Raw genomic sequence first — 19,367 nt, forward strand, 5'->3', positions numbered from 1 at the left:
AATGGTCCACCCACACAGACAGTATAGTGAAGAAGGCGCAAAGCGCATCTTCAACCTCAGGAGGCTAAAGAAATTTGGCATGTCACCAAAACCCCTCACAAACTTTTACAATGCACAATTGAGAGCATCCTGTCGGGCTGTATCATCGCCTGGTACGGCAACTGCACCGCCCTCAACCGCAGGGCTCTCCAGAGGGTGGTGCGGTCTGCACAACGCATCACCGAGGGCAAACTACCTGCCCTCCAGGACACCTACAGCACCCGTTCACCCCGCTACCATCCAGAAGGCGAGGTCAGTACAGGTACATCAAAGCTGGGACCGAGAGACTGAAAAATTGCTTCTATCTCAAGGCCATCAGACTGTTAAATAGCCATCACTAACATAGAGAGGCTGCTGCCTACATACAGACTTGAAATCATTGGCCACTTTAATAATGTTTACATATCTTGCATTACTCATCTCATACTGGCCAGAAACAAAGACCTTTCTTCTGAAACTTGTCAGTCTATTCTTCTGCGAAATTAAGGCTATTCCATGCGAGAAATTGCCAAGAAACTGAAGATCTCGTACAACGCTGTGTACTACTCCCTTCACAGAACAGTGCATACTGGCTCTAACCAGAAAAGAAAGAGGATTGGGAGGCCCCGGTGCACAACTGAACAAGAGGACAAGTACGTTTTTATTGGCCAGTCTGAGATATGGCTTTTTCATTGCACCTCTGCCTAGAAGTCCAGCAGCCCGGAGTCACCTGTTCACTGTTGACGTTGAGACTGGGGTTTTGTGGGTACTATTTAATGAAGCTGCCAATTGAGCACTTGTGAGGCGTCTGTTTCGCAAACTAGACACTCAAACGTACTTGTCCTCTTGTTCAGTTGTGCACCGGGGCCTCCCACTCCTCTTTCTATTCTGGTTAGTGCCAGTTTGCGCTGTTCTGTGAAGGGAGTAGTACACAGCGTTGTACGAGATCTTCAGTCAAGCAAGCCAAGTCCTAAGCATCCTCTCAAACTCCATGTGTGGGGTGCAATTTCTCACTAGGGACCAGGTCCATATTTGATTTTTGATGGTAAGTTTGGCTATTTACAAAGCAAAAGGTATGTAGTAAAATAAAATGTTAAATAAAATAACAGTATACAGTTGAAGTCGGGAGTTTACATACACCTTAGCCAAATACATTTAAACTCAGCTTTTCACAATTCCTGACATTTAATCCTAGTAAAAAGTCCCTGTCTAAGGACAGTTAGGATCACCACTTTACTTTAAGAATGTGAAATGTCAGAATAATAGTAGAGAGAATGATATATTTCAGCTTTTATTTATTTCATCACATTCCCAGTGGGTCAGAAGTTTACATACACTCAATTAGTATTTGATAGCATTGCCTTTAAATTGTTTAACTTGGGTCAAAAGTTTTGGGTAGCCTTCCACAAGCTTCCCACAATAAATTGAGTGAATTTTGGCCCATTCCCCCTGAAAGAGCTGGTGTAACTGAGTCAGGTTTGTAGGCCTCCTTGCTCACACACACTTTTTCATTTCTGCCCACACATTTTCTATAGGATCGAGATCAGGGCTTTGTGATGGCCACTCCAGTACCTTCACTTTGTTGTCCTTAAGCTATTTTGCCACAACTTTGAAAGTATGCTTGGGGTCATTGTCCATTTGCAAGACCCATTTGTGACCGAGCTTTAACTTCCTGACTGATGTCTTGAGATGTTGCTTCAATATGGGGCGGCAGGGTAGCCTAGTGGTTAGAGCGTTGGAATAGTAACCAAAAGGTTGCAAGTTCAAATCCCCGAGCCGACAAGGTACAAATCTGTCATTCTGCCCCTGAACAGGCAGTTAACCCACTGTTCCTAGGCCGTCATTGAAAATAAGAATTTGTTCTTAACTGACTTGCCTAGTTAAATAAATAAAACATATCCACATAATTTTCCAGCCTCATGATGCCATCTATTTTGTGAAGTGCACCAGGCCCTCCTGCAGCAAAGCACCCCCACAACAAGATGCTGCTACGGTTGGGATGGTGTTATTCGGCTTGAAAGCCTCCCCCTTTTTCCTCCAAACATAACAATGGCCAAACAGTTCTATTTTTGTTTCATCAGACCAGAGGACATTTCTACAAAAAGTACGATCTTTGTCCCCATGTGCAGTTGCAAACCGTAGTCTGGCTTTTTTATGGCGGTTTTGGAGCACTGGCTTCTTCCTTGCTGAGCTGCCTTTCAGGTTATGTCGATATAGGACTCATTTTACTGTGGATATAGATACTTTTGTACCTGTTTCCTCCAGCATCTTCACAAGGTCCTTTGCTGTTGTTCTGGGATTGATTTGCACTTTTCGCACCAAAGTACGTTAATCTCTAGGAGACAGAACGCGTCTCCTTCATGAGCGGTATGACAGCTGCGTCGTCCCATGGTGTTTATACTTGCGTACTATTGTTTGTACAGATGAACGTGGTACCTTCAGGCGTTTAGAAATTGCTCCCAAGGATAAACCAGACTTGTGGAGGTCTACAATTTTCTTTCTGAGGTCTTGGCTGATTTCTTCTCGATTTTCCCATGATGTCAAGCAAAGAGGCACTGAGTTTGAAGGTAGGCCTTGAAATACATCCACAGGTACACCTCCAATTGACTAAAATTATGTCAATTAGCCAATCAGAAGCTTCTAAAGCAATGACATCATTTTCAGGAATTTTCCAAGCTGTTTAAAGGCACAGTCAGCTTAGCGTATGTATACTTCTGACCCACTGGAATTGTGATACAAGTGAAATAATCTGTCTGTAAACAATTGTTGGAGAAATTACTTGTGTCATGCACAAAGTAGATAACCAACTTGCCAAAACTATAGTTTGTTAACAAGAAATTTGTGGAGTCGTTGAAAAACTAATTTTAATGACTCCAACCTAAGTGTATGTAAACTTCCGACTTCAACTGTGTCTACAAATATTTTTTTCAATGCCAATAATTGCCAATAATTACATTTAGAGGACTGAGGGCATTTTTCGTTAGATTTTCTCAGATATTCTCACAGATCCTAAGGGGCTTTTATATCATTCTAAATTAATTAATAATAATAATCGCTTTGTTTAAAAAGTAACGATATTTTGGAGATTTCATTTTCATTTAGCCTAGAGTGAGTGAGAAAAAGGCAATTCTTGAACATGGGGTGAGACATTCTCACTAATTTGAAAATAAAGGCAGTTTGTTATTGAGAATTATTTATTTCTGGAGAAACCTAACTTGATTATTTAGCAGACATCACTTGCTTATATTCAGTCAACACATGTCTTAAGAACATCAAATAATATTTTTTTATTTTTGTTTCTCCATGCTTGTCTCAGAGCAGCCCCAAACGGTGCTGAAATAGACGTCCACAGCTGGAAGGCTATGTATTCTGTGCCCACTCGTGGTATCTCTCTTCGGTTACACATCCGTGGAATAGCAGAACAGCATAACGGTCCGGGCGGCCCTTGCTGTGCCTGGTGAGCAGTTGGTCAAGTTCTGTTGTCAGAAGAGGAATGGAAATGTCAGGGTGAACCGACGACCTGACGACCCGCCACGTATGTTGACTCTGCCTGTCGGAGGTGGCGTTCCAGAGCTCACAGGTGTGCCTGGCATGGACTCCATCTCATTCCTCGCCCTTCTCCTTTTCAACGCGTGAGTGAGTCAATGATTCCAATGATTCATCTGACAAACAAAAAACGTTGCGTCCTGCCGGCCGAGGCATGGATCAAAGCTGGCGAGATATTCAATAACGTCATCTTCACAGACTAATCAACCGTGGCCACTCAAAATTGCCACAGAAAAAAAGGAAGATCAAGAAGATTAACGAAAGCATAAAGATGTTGATGAAGAAATGCTGTTTTGAGTTAGAAATGTACACTTTAGAGTACTTAAGCATTGAATACATTGCAAGTTCAGGGATTTTCACAAGAGTAGCCGGGTTATAAAAAGTATATTGTCCTGCTAATAGGAAACATTTGCATGATGGGCTACATTCTTTATTGTAACCACAATGTCACATCATTTAGATCTACCTTTCCAATTACTTTTAGAGTTTGGGATTTAGAAATGTGCACTTTTAATTACTAGTTATATTGTTTTAGTTCCGACATGCAGACTTTTTTTCTTTAAATGATTGTTTTATGTAGGATGCTACATTGTTAACCAGTTGCAATTGTAAGTAGGCCTAATAAAAAAATCCTACTTCTATTAGGCTGTTAAGCTTCATAGCCTACATCAAACAGTTAAGTTATTTTATATAGGTCTAGGCTCCAAATAGACTCCAATTAAGCCCTCTTGTTGTTTGTAAAGTCAAATTAAAATGAAGATTAATGTTGAAATGAATTGCTCGACTGCTGTAGGTTCTCTCCATCTGTTGGTGTGCAACACTTGCATAACAAGTTAGCTATATTTTCAGCACCAGCCACTGTTCACCTCCTATTGAATGCGCTACGGTTGCCGCCAGTTGTTTTTTAAAATTGAACCCCTTCTTAGGGATAGGCGTCCCGTCAGATTTTAGAGAAACAACAAATGTTGGTACATATAAGTGGCTTATATCGGCTGAAAGCTTAAATTCTTGTTAATAAAACTGCACTGTCCAATTTACAGTAGCTGTTACTGCGAAAAAATGCCATGCTATTGTTTGAGGAGAGCTCCTATCAACAAAACACTTTCCCCCCCCGCGACACATACACCATCTATCTACCTGTACACCATCTATCTACCTGTACACCATCTATCTACCTGTACACCATCTATCTACCTGAACACCATCTATCTACCTGAACACCATCTATCTACCTGTACACCATCTATCTACCTGAACACCATCTATCTACCTGAACACCATCTATCTACCTGTACACCATCTATCTACCTGTACACCATCTATCTACCTGTACACCATCTATCTACCTGAACACCATCTATCTACCTGAACACCATCTATCTACCTGTACACCATCTATCTACCTGAACACCATCTATCTACCTGTACACCATCTATCTACCTGTACACCATCTATCTACCTGAACACCATCTATCTACCTGAACACCATCTATCTACCTGTACACCATCTATCTACCTGAACACCATCTATCTACCTGTACACCATCTATCTACCTGAACACCATCTATCTACCTGAACACCGTCTATCTACCTGAACACCGTCTATCTACCTGTACACCGTCTATCTACCTGAACACCGTCTATCTACCTGTACACCGTCTATCTACCTGTACACCGTCTATCTACCTGTACACCGTCTATCTACCTGAACACCGTCTATCTACCTGTACACCGTCTATCTACCTGTACACCGTCTATCTACCTGTACACCGTCTATCTACCTGAACACCGTCTATCTACCTGTACACCGTCTATCTACCTGTACACCATCTATCTACCTGTACACCATCTATCTACCTGTACACCATCTATCTACCTGTACACCATCTATCTACCTGTACACCATCTATCTACCTGAACACCATCTATCTACCTGTACACCATCTATCTACCTGTACACCATCTATCTACCTGAACACCGTCTATCTACCTGAACACCGTCTATCTACCTGTACACCGTCTATCTACCTGTACACCGTCTATCTACCTGAACACCGTCTATCTACCTGTACACCGTCTATCTACCTGTACACCGTCTATCTACCTGAACACCGTCTATCTACCTGTACACCGTCTATCTACCTGTACACCGTCTATCTACCTGTACACCGTCTATCTACCTGAACACCGTCTATCTACCTGAACACCGTCTATCTACCTGTACACCGTCTATCTACCTGTACACCGTCTATCTACCTGTACACCATCTATCTACCTGTACACCATCTATCTACCTGTACACCATCTATCTACCTGTACACCATCTATCTACCTGAACACCGTCTATCTACCTGTACACCATCTATCTACCTGAACACCATCTATCTACCTGAACACCATCTATCTACCTGTACACCATCTATCTACCTGAACACCATCTATCTACCTGTACACCATCTATCTACCTGTACACCATCTATCTACCTGAACACCATCTATCTACCTGTACACCATCTATCTACCTGAACACCATCTATCTACCTGTACACCATCTATCTACCTGTACACCATCTATCTACCTGTACACCATCTATCTACCTGTACACCATCTATCTACCTGTACACCATCTATCTACCTGTACACCATCTATCTACCTGTACACCATCTATCTACCTGTACACCATCTATCTACCTGTACACCATCTATCTACCTGAACACCATCTATCTACCTGTACACCATCTATCTACCTGTACACCATCTATCTACCTGAACACCATCTATCTACCTGTACACCGTCTATCTACCTGTACACCGTCTATCTACCTGAACACCGTCTATCTACCTGTACACCGTCTATCTACCTGTACACCGTCTATCTACCTGAACACCGTCTATCTACCTGTACACCATCTATCTACCTGTACACCATCTATCTACCTGAACACCATCTATCTACCTGAACACCATCTATCTACCTGTACACCGTCTATCTACCTGTACACCGTCTATCTACCTGAACACCATCTATCTACCTGTACACCATCTATCTACCTGTACACCATCTATCTACCTGTACACCATCTATCTACCTGAACACCATCTATCTACCTGAACACCATCTATCTACCTGTACACCATCTATCTACCTGTACACCATCTATCTACCTGTACACCATCTATCTACCTGTACACCATCTATCTACCTGTACACCATCTATCTACCTGTACACCATCTATCTACCTGAACACCATCTATCTACCTGTACACCGTCTATCTACCTGACACCATCTATCTACCTGTACACCATCTATCTACCTGTACACCATCTATCTACCTGAACACCATCTATCTACCTGTACACCGATCTATCTACCTGAACACCGTCTATCTACCTGTACACCATCTATCTACCTGTACACCATCTATCTACCTGAACACCATCTATCTACCTGTACACCATCTATCTACCTGAACACCGTCTATCTACCTGTACACCGTCTATCTACCTGTACACCATCTATCTACCTGTACACCATCTATCTACCTGTACACCATCTATCTACCTGAACACCATCTATCTACCTGAACACCATCTATCTACCTGAACACCATCTATCTACCTGAACACCATCTATCTACCTGTACACCATCTATCTACCTGAACACCATCTATCTACCTGAACACCATCTATCTACCTGTACACCATCTATCTACCTGAACACCATCTATCTACCTGTACACCATCTATCTACCTGTACACCATCTATCTACCTGAACACCATCTATCTACCTGTACACCATCTACCTGTACACCATCTATCTACCTGAACACCATCTATCTACCTGAACACCATCTATCTACCTGTACACCATCTATCTACCTGAACACCATCTATCTACCTGTACACCATCTATCTACCTGAACACCATCTATCTACCGGTACACCATCTATCTACCTGTACACCATCTATCTACCTGTACACCATCTATCTACCTGTACACCATCTATCTACCTGTACACCGTCTATCTACCTGACACCTCTATCTACCTGACACCGTCTATCTACCTGTACACCGTCTATCTACCTGACACCGTCTATCTACCTGTACACCTCTATCTACCTGTACACCGACACCATCTATCTACCTGTACACCATCTATCTACCTGTACACCATCTATCTACCTGAACACCATCTATCTACCTGAACACCATCTATCTACCTGTACACCATCTATCTACCTGAACACCATCTATCTACCTGAACACCATCTATCTACCTGAACACCATCTATCTACCTGTACACCATCTATCTACCTGAACACCATCTATCTACCTGTACACCATCTATCTACCTGTACACCATCTATCTACCTGTACACCATCTATCTACCTGTACACCATCTATCTACCTGTACACCATCTATCTACCTGTACACCATCTATCTACCTGAACACCATCTATCTACCTGTACACCATCTATCTACCTGTACACCATCTATCTACCTGAACACCATCTATCTACCTGTACACTATCTACCTGAACACCATCTATCTACCTGTACACCGTCTATCTACCTGTACACCGTCTATCTACCTGAACACCGTCTATCTACCTGTACACCATCTATCTACCTGTACACCATCTATCTACCTGAACACCATCTATCTACCTGTACACCATCTATCTACCTGTACACCATCTATCTACCTGAACACCATCTATCTACCTGAACACCATCTATCTACCTGTACACCATCTATCTACCTGTACACCATCTATCTACCTGTACACCATCTATCTACCTGTACACCATCTATCTACCTGTACACCATCTATCTACCTGTACACCATCTATCTACCTGTACACCATCTATCTACCTGTACACCATCTATCTACCTGTACACCTCTATCTACCTGTACACCGTCTATCTACCTGTACCCGTCTATCTACCTGACACCGTCTATCTACCTGACACCGTCTATCTACCTGTACACCTCTATCTACCTGTACACCGTACACCATCTATCTACCTGTACACCGACACCATCTATCTACCTGACACCATCTATCTACCTGTACACCATCTATCTACCTGAACACCATCTATCTACCTGTACACCATCTATCTACCTGAACACCATCTATCTACCGGTACACCATCTATCTACCTGTACACCATCTATCTACCTGTACACCATCTATCTACCTGTACACCATCTATCTACCTGAACACCATCTATCTACCTGTACACCATCTATCTACCTGTACACCATCTATCTACCTGAACACCATCTATCTACCTGAACACCATCTATCTACCTGAACACCATCTATCTACCTGTACACCATCTATCTACCTGTACACCATCTATCTACCTGTACACCATCTATCTACCTGTACACCATCTATCTACCTGTACACCATCTATCTACCTGAACACCATCTATCTACCTGTACACCATCTATCTACCTGTACACCATCTATCTACCTGAACACCATCTATCTACCTGTACACCATCTACCTGTACACCATCTATCTACCTGAACACCATCTATCTACCTTAACACCATCTATCTACCTGTACACCATCTATCTACCTGAACACCATCTATCTACCTGTACACCATCTATCTACCTGAACACCATCTATCTACCGGTACACCATCTATCTACCTGTACACCATCTATCTACCTGTACACCATCTATCTACCTGTACACCATCTATCTACCTGTACACCATCTATCTACCTGTACACCATCTATCTACCTGAACACCATCTATCTACCTGTACACCATCTATCTACCTGTACACCATCTATCTACCTGAACACCATCTATCTACCTGTACACCATCTACCTGTACACCATCTATCTACCTGAACACCATCTATCTACCTGAACACCATCTATCTACCTTAACACCATCTATCTACCTGTACACCATCTATCTACCTGTACACCATCTATCTACCTGTACACCATCTATCTACCTGTACACCATCTATCTACCTGTACACCATCTATCTACCTGAACACCATCTATATACCTGTACACCATCTATCTACCTGTACACCATCTATCTACCTGAACACCATCTATCTACCTGAACACCATCTAACTACCTGAACACCATCTATCTACCTGTACACCATCTAACTACCTGAACACCATCTAACTACCTGTACACCATCTAACTACCTGAACACCATCTATCTACCTGTAACTGACCTCAGATGTTAAAACTCCTCATATTTCCCTCCCTCCCAGTGCACATCGCTAGCTGAGGAGAAGGTGTTGGGCCTAGGGGAAAGTGGAGCAGAGAGGGGCCTGCTTGGGGTGAGGGGTTGTAAATTCTGTTTGATGACCCTGACGAGCCGCCACGGCAGGGAGCAGTAAAGTTAAGCTGGCCTGGGAGGCATGTGGGGAGCAGCAGCCTGCCTGCCCGTGTGTGTGTGTGTGTGTGTGTGTGTGTGTGTGTGTGTGTGTGTGTGTGTGTGTGGGGACTGGGGGAGGAGGGGAGAGGACAGTGTGAAGTTCAGAATCAGTGCAAAACTATGCGCCACAAGGTACATCTAGTTTCTCTCATCAACCCTCAATGTAATATGAAACAGAGAGTTAGAGATCCAAACTCAAGGGCACTCGGGTGACTGAGCAAGGGGGGCCAGTGAGGAGCTGAGGTGGGCTGGTACGGGGTGCTCCACTGCTGGAAACAAAGGTTCTTTCTCAAGTTCCTCTGCCCGGCCCGCGGTGACTCCTCTCTGATAAGCCGACACTGGATCTGCCCCTGGCCGCTGCCGCCTCTCCAGCTTATCTACTGTATTGTCTGCCTGATATCCCTCTGGCCCACTCCCTGGTAGGCTGCGCTTACTTGGGGTACCATTACAGTACACACACACACACACACACACACACACACACACACACACACACACACACACACACACACACACACACACACACACACACACACACACACACACACACACAAACAGGAGCCAGGGGTACTGAGCTGTTGTAGTAATACTCAGTACCCCACTAGGGGGCAGACAGCACAATGATGCTTTCCATTATGACCCAGCAAGGTCTTGGCAATCTCGAAGTGATGTTTTTCAGTACCTCAAGTACCTCCTTATGATGGATATATTAAGAACCTTCATAGGCATCACAAGATGCCCTATTTGCTCCCTTCACCCAGGGGCCTCTGCAGCAACAGGCTCAAGCAGGCACTGTATGTGTCATCAACAGTAGCGCTTCCAACCAGCGTGCTGAGACACAATGAGGAAATGTGAACTCAGCACAAACAGAGGAATAGGTGGAGGGTGGAGAGGGCCAGATGTGCAGGCGAGTGACAGTTATATAGCATGTTGGTATGTCTGTAGGTTCAGAGCAAGGCACTAACAGCCATAATACAAACACTTTACATAAGACATTTCACTTTCAAATGAAATCAAATTTATTGGTCACATAGATATGGTTAGCAGATGTTACTGCCAGTGTAGCAAAATGCTTGTGCTTCTAGTTCCGACTATGCAGTAATATCTAACAAGTAATCTAACAATTTCCCAACAACTACCTTATACACACAAGTGTAAAGGAATGAATAAGAATTTGTCAATATTAATATATGGACGAGCGATGGCCGTGCGGCATAGGCAGATGCAGTAGATGGTATAGAGTACAGTATAGACATATGAGATGAGTAATGTAGGGTATGTAAACATTATATAAAGTGGCATTGGTTAAAGTGACTAGTGATACATTTATTTTAATTATTAAAGTGGCTAGAGATTTGAGTCAGTATGTTGGCAGCAGCCACTCAATGTTAGTGATGGCTGTTTAACAGTCTGATGGCCTTGAGATAGAAGCTGTTTTTCAGTCTCTCTGTCCCAGCTTTGATGCACCTGTACTGACCTCGCCTTCTGGATGATAGCGGGGTGAACAGTCAGTGGCTCTGGTGGTTGTTGTCCTTGATGATCGTTTTGGCCTTCCAGTGACATCGGGCGCTGTAGGTGTCCTGGAGGGCAGGTAGTTTGCCCCCAGTGATGCGTTGTACAGACCTCACTACCCTCTGGAGAGCCTTACGGTTGTGGGTGGAGCAGTTGCCGTACCAGGCGATTATACAGCCCGACAGGATGCTCTCGATTGGGCATCTGTAAAAGTTTGTGAGTGTTTTCGGTGACAAGCCAAATTTCTTCAGCCTCCTGAGGTTGAAGAGGCGCTGTTGTGCATTCTTCACCACGCTGTCTGTGTGGGTGGACCATTTCAGTTTGTCCGTGATGTGTACGCCGAGGAACTTAAAACTTTCCACCTTCCACCTTCCACCTCCTCCACTAGAATGAATGTGTCTGGTGTCTGGGCTGCATGTCACAATACAAACAAATGACTCTTCCTGTTAGTTTTACATGCTCTTTGTTGACCCAGCTACGCCCACTTGGAAATTCTCCATCCCAGGCGGTCGGTGGCACCTTAATTCGGGAAGACGGGCTCATAGCAATGGCTGGAATGGAATAATTGGAACGTTATCGAAGAAATCAAACATGTTTTCCATGTGGTTGATGCCATTCCATTCCAGACACTATTATGAGCTGTCATCCCCTCAGCAGCCTCCTGTGTTCATCATTTGATTTCTTCTACTCTCAGTGGATTTCAGGGGGAAAATGGGAAATTCCTAGGATTCATCATAGATGTCAGATCTTTAGTGGCACACCTGGGATGGAGACGAATGGTTATTTCTAATTGGGGTGATATCCCTCTGTCAGCGCCAGTCTCAGTCTGTTCTGGTAGCCTCCATGTCTCTGGAGCTGACAGCGCTCCACTCTACAGGCCATCCTGAGAGATCTATGGAGGCCAACCACTCACACAACTGCTCTAGGCATAGGTGCTACCCCCCACCACCCACCCACCGACACCCACCCACCCACCCACATCCACACACAAAGGCCCAATCAAGCAGTTCGGTTCGTAAATCTATCCCAGACACAGGTATGTATGTAGGCAATCTCAAACTGGCTGGGTCTTGCAGCAGGAGGTAGAAAAATTGGCATAAAAAAACACCACAAAAACACGACAATGCTCAGGACTTCCCTGGTGGAAAGAGAAGTAAAGATTGAAAAACATTGAATTGACACAAATTGGAAACCAGAAAATAATAGCAAGGAAAATGTAGTGGAAATAGCCATAAGAATATGGCTGTTGAAAAAGATGCTATGTTATATATGAATATATAGAGCTGAAAGAAAAAGGACATTACAAAAAGGAACAAAGAAACGCTGTCAGCTTTGAGGCTAGAGGACTGGACAGACTTACTGTACAGACATGATCAAAGAGGATGAATAACATGGAGTGAAATATTGAGTGGAAGAGTAACAGTATACTGTAGGCCAACATTTCCACTTCCCAGTAGGAGAAATCCCTCAGAGTACGGGTCAGCTCTTATTCCCAACTCCAACCAACTGAAAAAGCCTCAAGTACAACTTCAGAATCAGAGGATTGCTGAGGATCCCAGTACTTTTGACATTTCAATTTGATGTTTTCCTCCTTTTAACATTGCACTTACAAAATGACTGGGATTTTCACATTGTATCACAATTAAATTTCACTCAACATAGACCTACTAATAGGGAGGTGAACATTGTCATTTTCATTGGATAGTGCATAGTGCAATGAAACAGAACCTGACAACCTTGAACAAATCACATATATTTGTATAGCCCTTCTTACATCAGCTGATGTCACAAAGTGCTGTACAGAAACCCAGCCTAAAACCCCAAACAGCAAGCAATGCAGGTGTGGAAGCACGATGGCTAGGAAAAACTCCATAGAAAGGCCAGAACCTAGGAAGAAACCTAGAGAGGAACCAGGCTATGAGGGGTGGCCAGTCCTCTTCTGGCTGTGCCGGGTGGAGATTATAACGGAACATGGCCAAGATGTTAAAATGTTCATTGATAACCAGCAGGGTCAAATAATAATAATCACAGTGGTTGTAGAGGGTGCAACAAGTCAGCACCTCAGGAGTAAATGTCAGTTGGCTTTTCATAGCCGATCATTCAGAGTATCTCTATCGCTCCTGCTGTCTCTAGAGAGTTGAAAAAAGCAGGTCTGGGACAGGTAGCACGTCCGGTGAACAGGTCAGGGTTCCATAGCAAATCCATAACAAATCTCCCCAGTACTCATTGTTTTATTGTTGAACATTAACTCAACCAAAGGGATAGTTTAGGTTAAAACAGCTCACTGATGACTGTTCTTCTGTCTAACCAACAAAAACCGCTGGGAACCTCTTAGATCTAAAACCTCAAAACCACAAGCAACATTCAGCGTGTTAATAACACACAAACATTAAACAAACTTAAAGACCTCTATAATCAAGCCGACCCGTTGCAAAGTTATTAACATGAAAGTGAACTCAATTAAAGCATTGTCAAGCCCTTTGTAACAGTTATGCTAATGTATTCATTATGTGGATATTTCTCTCACATACCAAAGTTTCTGAACAGATCCTATCTAGGATATAAACATCTCTGGCCCTGTCATGTTGCCATATTGAGGACCTACTAAAGTGCGCTTAAGGACCACATTAATAATTCTACATCAATGGAGCATAATCACACTACGCCAACCCAATAGAAACATATGGGTGTTTTTACTTTAATGACTTTATTTTTCCCATGGGGAAATGTTGTTGCAGTATCATGCCCACGTTTAAAGTGGCATTTAAATACTGTAGAACACAACATTCATTACAGTTACATACCAATAAAAGAGACTAGCCTGCTGGCCTTACAGGGTTGATAGGAACATTAGCCCAAGCTGTTTAGGAGGGGCATCACACCTGGCACAAATGATTGTCTAGTTCTGTTTTTCCTGCCAGGGTGCCCTTTACCTGCACTCAGAGAGGAATAGATCAAAGTCCAGGTGAGGCCCTACCTATTTCTTCTTTGACTTTGGTATCCTTTGTCCCTCCAGACAAGCTCCAAGTAAATCCAGTAGCAGGCATCCAAGAACCAAGTACCATCCAAGATGGTAGTGCATGTCTGCATCAGACATGGGGCTCACAATACCCCCAGCCACACACACTCACTGTGAGGAGAGGCTGGTTGTCACGTTCCTGACCTGTTTTCTGTTAGTTTTGTATGTGTTAGTTGGTCAGGACGTGAGTTTGGGTGGGCAGTCTATGTTTTCTGTTTCTATGTTGGTTTATGGGTACCTGATATGGTTCTCAATTAGAGGCAGGTGGTTTTCATCTCCTCTGATTGAGAATCATATTAAGGTAGGTAGTTTCACAGTGTTTGTTTGTGGGTGGTTGTCTCCTGTGTCAGTGTCTGTATGTTACGCCACACGGGACTGTTTTCGGTTTTGTTTGTTTGTTTGTTTGTTCGTTTTATGTAGTCAGTTTTCCTGTTATTGCGTTCTTCGTGTTTCATGTAAGTTCGTCGTCCAGGTCTGTCTACATCGTTTATTTGTTTTGTTAATTATTCAAGTATAGTTAGTTTTTTCGTCTTGTTTAAATAAATTATGTCATCACACAACGCTGCATTTTGGTTCAGTCCCTGCTCCTCCTCTTCGGATGAAGAGGAGGAGGAAAGCCGTTACACTGGTCCAACTCAAAGCAGACACACCCATAGCCCCACACACCTAACGGATACACAACCCAAACACTGGCACACATCTTACACAGGGCAAAGTGTAGCTCTAATCCTGGGGTTTTCCTGTGGGTTTTCCACGAAATGAGTGCCTTTTACAAAAAAAAATTCAATTTTAGAAATTGTGCACCAGTATTGAATTTTAAAAGTCTATTATATTAAATGAAGTGACCTTTAATGAAGACCACATGGATAATTCAATAAATCAGAATTTTTATATTAATTTGCTAAAGTGCCACAATTCAGCATTTGGACATGTCCCCCCGTGCACCCACTGATTCAAGAGAGATTTTAACCCAGTTATCCACAAATGTTAGGTTTTCACCATCATTGTAAAGCCCTAGTTATTATGTTGCTTTGACAAAGTCATCTCTGAAGATGATTATTTATTTCATGTGATGATTAGTGATTCGTTTTAAGGAAGAAGAAAAAACAGCTGGCCCTCATTTTAAGGTCAACCCTGTTATGTGAACTGAACTCTCATTTTAAGGTCAACCCTGTTATGTGAACTGAACTCTCATTTTAAGGTCAACCCTGTTATGTGAACTGAACTCTCATTTTAAGGTCAACCCTGTTATGTGAACTGAACTCTCATTTTAAGGTCAACCCTGTTATGTGAACTGAACTCTCATTTTAAGGTCAACCCTGTTATGTGAACTGAACTCTCATTTTAATATGGTGAAACCATTCATTTCTTTATTATTCTTTCAAAAGAAACAAAGCACATCTAATAGTCAAATCTACTATTCTACTATTTTTGGGCCATTTTCAGTTTTTTGTTGTTGTGGTGGAACCCTGAGTGGGTCGAGCATAACACATCAACCATGTTACCCATAGAAAGACAGGCTAGAAATGTTTTAATCATTACACTTTTTTTGTGAAGCTTGTATTCAATTGCCCCTCCCTGATGCACACAAGGGAAATGTATGGCAGATTTAGGCACCCTTGGCACTTAATAGGCACTTAATATAGTCATTTTTTCACTTAAAATGTATTAAGTTGAACATGTATGTGCTCTTTTTGACAGAATGTTGAAATTAGGTGAAATCAATCTTTTAGTTTTACCAAGTTACACATTTCAAAAGGCACTGAATTGGTGGAACGATCTTCCTACATTCAGAATATCACTCACCCACACAGTCATATTATAGCAGACCTTAGCCCTGCGCTACTTGCTTTACAGATTTTTGATCCTGCCCAACTTCCCTATGTAAACAGGTGTCTCCAACTGTATGTGTGTTTGTGTGTATGTTTGTGTGTGTGTGTGTGTGTGTAAGCATGTGTATGTCTCTGTGTGCGAGTGTTAATGTTTGCTCGATGAGGGACACAAAAACCAAAACCTCAACCATGACCAACGATTTACACCCAAAATACATGGGATCTCATGCAGGGCATGTGTTGTAAATGCTGAATGAAGCTTGTTTCTACAACATGACTCACTCTAACCAAGGCCTAACCAAGTTAGATTTAGGGTGAAAGTAAACATCTGATTATGGACATCCATTGGCACAACAATAGAAACAGCGGTTTCATGGACAACCAAGTGTCTCTACTTGAGTGAATCCCCTAACAGACCCCAAGCCAGAGCTGAGGGGAAGAAGATGAGGCTCAGCATCAGATGGAAAAAGAATCCCCACTGTTTTCAGACGTGTATGGTTCTGTCTGTTCGACTCTAGGAACGTGGATGGGGGTTCGAGGAGGAGGGAAGCCACAGAACCCACATGGATGACATGCTCTGGAGCAGAAAACTCTCCCCAAAACAGAGCTCCAGAAAAAAACACAGTTGAAAGCAGAAGATGGTAACATTTACTGGAGAATCTCAGAGGTTCAATTGAATTATATGAGGGGGAGGAAGACGAGACCTACAGCGCACTGAATCACAGGCCATAACATAGTGGGGACAATCCCTAACACAGGAAGAATTTCTTCATGTATATGGGAACAAAGAAGAACCACACTAATGTAACTATAAGCTATTCGAAAGCATGAGAGGGGTTGAGTTGGGGTGACAGTCCCGTATGGGGATTCTCTGAGACTGTGGGTGTATGTGTGGGGTCATTGGTTCCCTTCCATCACATCCCAGCCTTCCCCACCAGCTAATAGCTTCCAGAGAGCTCCAATGTCTCCTATAGGATAGTATTCCCCATAAAACACTGGTCTGGAGCAGAGCTGTGGCTGAGTGGTAACACTTCCCGGTCTCCACATATGATTCTGTATCGGAGAGCAGGGTTCAATCCCTGAGTCAACCCTTCTAACTTCCTCTCTTGTAATTTCTACTATGTCTGAATAAAGCTTGAATGAAAAAGAACATTGGTTTGGAGGAACCACTTTAATGTACTGCATTTTTGAGGGAGCGAGCACACAAGCGATTCGCTGCACCTTTTATACCTGCTGTAAACACTGTACATGCCGAATACAATTTGATTTGGCTATCCTACGAACCCACTCAACCTACCTTTGGGACTCCATGGTACAGGTATGGTTGGGTGTGAGAGATAGAAAACAAAACAGGGCTGCCTCCTCCTTCATCTCCCCTGCTCCTCCATCTCCACGTCCTCCCCCCTTGCCCAACACCTACTCCACTTCTCATTCATGACATATACACTATGAACACCCTTTGTGTCTGTCAAGGAGCCAGTCTAGAAGAATTCAGCCTATTGTTTATCACAAGGGTACCCACTGGGTACCCACTACATTAAGTGCCTATTAAGTGCCAAGGGTGCCTATTAAGTGCCAGGGTTGACGACTTCATCTTAAATCTGCCATACATTTCCCTTGTGTGAATCAGGGAGGGGCAATTGAATACAAGCTTCACAGTTGAATCAACATTCTTTCCACTTCATTTCAATGAAATTACCTTGATTTCTATGTCCAGTGGGTATATATTTCAGAACTGAAACCTTTGGCTGTAGTATTAAATAAAACATTAACATTACACAGAATCTTCCTGACGAGGAAACAAACAGCGCATATAATTCAGAAGTCTAAAGACGTTTTACAACAAACAAAGTAGTTTATGAGTGGGGGTGAGTGCCCTGTGGCTTGCTTCTTCAAACTCTCAAATAAATAGTGCCCAAGGGAGAGATGGGGTATGTCCCAAATGGCATCATATTTTGTATTTAGTGCACTATATATAGTAGGGAATATGATGCCATGGGATGCATCTGTGTGATCTCCAGCCTCCTAATTAACACAGGGTTCTGGGAACCTCCGGATCCCATCAAACTTAACCTGGATGGGGGATTGTTTTATCCTTTTATGAATGGAGTGAGTGAAAGATGAGTTCCCTTATTTCTTTATATGAGAGCTCTTGATGCTGGATGGAGGTTTGCTCTGACTTGCTCTGGCTGCTGTGTCATCTATTCCTCAATAACAGGAGTTCTATACGGCATCAGAGATGGAATACACAGAGAAACAAAAAAGGTTTTCCAGATATTGTGCTAGCCTCTCTAACCCCCTTCCATTTAATGATCCACAAACCGTCCTTACTGAGGTTCCATTATAAGTGTCAAAAGATGACAACTCTGTCAGAATAATCAAAATGGGTCTATTGCCAATGACGTCATCAATAACAACCCAGGTATGATGAGAATGGATATTACAGTGCTAACATGTAAAGTGCTTATCCAATGTCAAAACTCACATATGTGTAGGCAGGCACGCGTGTATAAGGGTGTGGATACATACATGTCTTTCAGTGTGTGTGCATGTATGTGTGTTTGTGTGTGTGTGTGTGTGCGTTCGCGTGTGTGCGTTCGTGTGTGTGTATACATCAGTGGAGGCTCCCCAGAGGCAGAAGGGGAGGACCATCCTACTCAGTAAATAACAATACTGAAACAAAACATTTTCTTATTTTTAGATAAAAATATACTAAATATACACACGTCACCAAATAACTGATTAAAATACACTGTTTTGCAATGAAGGTCTACAGTAGCTTCAACAGCACCCTCTAGAGTAGCACCATGATGTAGCCGGAGGACAGCTATTTTGGGTCCTCCTCTGGGTACATTGACTTAAATTCAGAACCTAGGAGGCTCATGGTTCTCACCCCCTTGCATAGAGTAGTTGACTCAAAGAGAGAGAAAGACAATAGTTGAACAGTTTTTAGCACATTAATTTCTTCAAAAATTAAGGAGAA

The 19,367-nt window shown here is 42.9% G+C and overlaps 1 protein-coding gene across 1 annotated transcript in view; it reads right to left on the reverse strand.

The window, feature by feature from the left end:
• Positions 1–19,367, reverse strand: part of LOC139544057 (collagen alpha-1(I) chain-like) — a 138,791-nt gene that overhangs the window by 49,414 nt on the left and 70,010 nt on the right. The window lies entirely within an intron of this gene.

This window comes from Salvelinus alpinus, chromosome 18 (genome assembly GCF_045679555.1).
Source record: "Salvelinus alpinus chromosome 18, SLU_Salpinus.1, whole genome shotgun sequence".
Lineage (NCBI taxonomy): Eukaryota > Metazoa > Chordata > Actinopteri > Salmoniformes > Salmonidae > Salvelinus > Salvelinus alpinus.